Below are 4239 nucleotides of genomic sequence, written 5' to 3'. Positions count from 1 at the left end.
TCTCGTATCTCTCTCCCCGGTGTCTCAATCCTCTCGTATCTCTCTCCCCGTGTCTCAATTCCCTTGTATCTCTCTCCCCTGGTGTCTCAATCCCCTCATATCTCTCCCTGGTGTCTCAATCACCTCGTATCTCACCCCCGTATCTCAATCCCCTCGTATCTCTCTCCCGGTGTCTCAATCCCCTCCTATCTATCTCCCTGAGTCTCAAACTCCTTGCATCTCTCTCCCCCAGTGTCTCATCCCCTCGTATCTCTCTCCCTATGTCTCAATCCCTCCTATCTCTTTCCCTGTGTCTCAATCCCCTCATATCTCTCTCCCTGGTGTCTCAATCCCCTCGCATCTCTCTCCCCGGTGTCTCAATCCCCTCGTATCTCTCTCCCCATTGTATCTCTCTCCCCGTGACACAATTCCCTCGTATCTCTCTCCCCTGGTGCCTCAATCCCCTCGTATCTCTCCCCTGGTATCTCAATCCCCTCGAATCTCTCTCCCACATGTCTCAATCCCCTCGTATCTCTCTCCCTGTGTCTCAATTCCTTCGTATCTCTCTCCCTTGGTGTCTCCATTCCCTCGTATCTCTCCCTGTGTCTCAATTCCCTTGTATCTCTCCCCGTGTCTCAATCCCTCGTATCTCTCTCCCTGTGTCTCAGTTCCCTCGTATCTCTCTCACCTGGTGTCTCAATCCCTTCGTATCTCTCCCCCTGGTGTCTCCATTCCCTCGTATCTCTCCCTGTGTCTCAATTCCCTTGTATCTCTCCCCGTGTCTCAATTCCCTCGTATCTCTCCCCCCGGTGTCTCCATTCCCTCGTATCTCTCCCCGTGTCTCAATCCCTTCGTATCTCTCCCCCCGGTGTCTCCATTCCCTCGTATCTCTCCCCATGTCTCAATCCCCTCGTATCTCTACCCCGGTGTCTCAATCCCCTCGTATCTCTCTCCCCGTGTCTCAAATCCCTCGTATTTCTCTCCCCGTGTCTCAATCCCCTCGCATCTCTCTCCCCTGTGTCTCAATCCCCTCATATCTCTCTCCCCCGTGTCTCAATCCCCTCGTATCTCTCTCCCCCGGTGTCTCAATCCCCTCATATCTCTCTCCCCCGTGTCTCAATCCCCTCGTATCTCTCTCCCCCGGTGTGTCAATCCCCTCATATCTCTCTCCCCCGTGTCTCAATCCTCTCGTATCTCTCTCCCCGGTGTCTCAATCCTCTCGTATCTCTCTCCCCGGTGTCTCAGTCCTCTCGTATCTCTCTCCCCGGTGTCTCAATCCTCTCGTATCTCTCTCCCCGTGTCTCAATCCTCTCGTATCTCTCTCCCCCGGTGTCTCAATCCTCTCGTATCTCTCTCCCCGTGTCTCAATCCTCTCGTATCTCTCTCCCCCGGTGTCTCAATCCTCTCGTATCTCTCTCCCCGTGTCTCAATCCTCTCGTATCTCTCTCCCCGTGTCTCAATCCTCTCGTATCTCTCTCCCCCGTGTCTCAATCCCCTCGTATCTCTCTCCCCGGTGTCTCAATCCCCTCGTATCTCTCTCCCCGGTGTCTCAATCCCCTCGTATCTCTCTCCCCCGGTGTCTCAATCCCCTCATATCTCTCTCCCCCGTGTCTCAATCCCCTCGTATCTCTCTCCCCGGTGTCTCAATCCCCTCGTATCTCTCTCCCCGGTGTCTCAATCCCCTCATATCTCTCTCCCCCGTGTCTCAATCTCCTCGTATCTCTCTCCCCGGTGTCTCAGTCCTCTCGTATCTCTCTCCCCGGTGTCTCAATCCCCTCGTATCTCTCTCCCCGGTGTCTCAATCCCCTCGTATCTCTCTCCCCGGTGTCTCAATCCCCTTGTATCTCTCCCTGTGCCTCAATCCCCTCCTATGTCTCCCCCTTGTGTCTCTGTCCCTGAAATTCCCTCCTTCCTCTCTCTCTCTCCTTCCGTTTCTGTGATGTTATGCCCATTCTGTGCCCTCGTTACTTTGGGTAATTCTGTTCAATTCAAGAACAATAAATAAAGCTGAAAGTAATTCTCCGTCTTCCTCTCTATTAATGTGCTCTGTGCGCCTCGGGGAATATTTCCTTTGTCACTGTTACAAGAAGCAATTTGTCTGTTTGCACTTGGGACTCGCTCAGAGACTGTGATCGATGCTGCTTCTGAGCTGAGAGAGAAGACTGAAGCATGGTGAAAACTTTGTTAGAGTTTCATTGTCAAAGATGTGACGTTCACTCGGGGATGGGAGGGGGATCCAAGCCAGGACACGGTTGTCTCCCCATTAAACAACGGAGGAAGCGACAGTGGGATTTTACTGATTTGTGGGCCCCCCCTCAGCATTTCTGCTGTTGTCCACTTCCAAGTCGGCCATCTTGTCACCGTCTTGATTTGAGGTCGCATGTGTTTTAACACCCTCTACTTCCCATCCAGTCTCTCGAGAAATCACGTCAACGTCCGTCTCCAATGGGATGAAGGCTTTGTGGAAGACGGTTGTGGTTGTTGGAGGTCAGTCATCTCAGCTCCAGGACATCTCTGCGGGAGTCCCTCAGGGGAGTGTCCTGGGCCCAAAACCGTCTTCAGCTGCTTCATCAATGACCTTCCGCCCAACGTAAGGTCAGTTGTGGAAATGTTTGTGGATGGTTGCACAGTGGCTCAGCACCACTCGCCACTCCTCAGATACTGAAGCACTCCATGTCCAAACGCAGCAAGACCTGGACAATATCTAGGCTGACAAATGGCAAGGAACACGGGCCAGACACCGGGCATCTCCAACAAGAGACAATCCAACCATCCCCCTTGATTTCAGTTGCATCACCAACACTGAACCCCACCCACCCACAATCTGGGGGGGGTGGGGGGTGGGTTACCATTGACCAGAAACTGATTTGGATCAGCCCTTTAAACACACAGTGGCTACCAAAGCAGGCCAGAGGTCGGCAATCCCGCAGCGAGTAACTCCCGTCCTGACTAACCACAGCCTGTCCACCATCTACAGGAATGTGATGGGATACTCCCTGGATGGGGGCAGCTCCAACAACACTCAAGAAGCTCTATGCCATCCAGGGAGAAAGACCCCCCCCCCCCCCCCCCGCTTGATTGGCGGCAGATCCAACACGTTCTCTCCACCTTCACCAGGGTCCCAGATTCGATTCCAGCCTCGGGCGACTGTCTGTGTGGGTTTCCTCCGGGTGCCCCGGTTTCCTCCCACAGTCCAAAGGTGTGCGGGTCAGGGTGACTTGGCCATGCTAAATTGCCCGTAGTGTTAGGTTCTTTACTCTTCGGGGGGCCTGTAGGGAATCTAATCTAATCAACTCCCTCCACAACAGGCCATTTCTGTCCTTGACACCTCATGGAACTGCGACAGTTCAAGAAGACAGCTCACCGCAACATTCAGGGTGTGGACAATAAACGCTGACCTTAAATACGACGTCCACATCCTCTGGAAAAGAAAACGTCTTTAAAGTTGCACCTTCGACTCTGTTATGGAGTAACTGGGAGGTTTATCTGACAGACTCCTGGACGTCATGACACCCGCAGGTGAGGCAGGTGAGCTGGCCACCTATTGCGAGGCCCCTTTCAATATGGAGTCAACCACGGTCGGCCATTTTTGACTGGGCCCAAAAATCCAGGAGTTTTCAAACTTAGTCTCAGTTAGGGACTACGAAACCAACATAGATTGTTGTAAAAGTCTGATTCACTCACGTCCTTTAGAGAAGGAAATCTGCCTTCCTTACCTGGTCTGGCCTGGTGTGTGACTCCAGACCCAGGGCAATAGGGCTGTGTCTTAACTGCCCAACAAAATGGCTCAGCCACTCGGTTCAGTGATGGGAGGACAATCACCAGCAGTGCCCACGTCCCATGAAAGGTCCTTAAAAAATTACGAAGTGAGGCAGGAGGAGTGTGTGTTTTAGCTTGGTCCAGCCTCCTTAGATTACCCACTGTGAGAGTCATAGAGATGTACAGCATGGAAACAGACCCTTTGGTCCAACCCGTCCATGCCGACCAGATATCCCAACCCAATCTAGTCCCACCTGCCAGCACCCGGCCCATATCCCTCCAAACCCTTCCTATTCATATACCCATCCAAATGCCTCTTAAGTGTTGTAACTGGATTAGCCTCCACCACATCCTCTGGCAGCCCAGTCCACACACGTACCACCCTCTGCGTGAAAAAGTTGCCCCTTAGGTCTCTTTTATATCTTTCCCCTCTCACTTTAAACCCTCTAGTTGTAGACTCCCCCCACCCCAGGGAAAAGCCCTTGTCTGTTTACCCTATCC

Source organism: Chiloscyllium plagiosum, unplaced genomic scaffold (assembly GCF_037043375.1).
Source record: "Chiloscyllium plagiosum isolate Xiang-an unplaced genomic scaffold, Cpla_swu_hap1 HiC_scaffold_44, whole genome shotgun sequence".
Classification (NCBI taxonomy): domain Eukaryota; kingdom Metazoa; phylum Chordata; class Chondrichthyes; order Orectolobiformes; family Hemiscylliidae; genus Chiloscyllium; species Chiloscyllium plagiosum.
Note: the sequence above shows the minus strand (reverse complement) of the source record.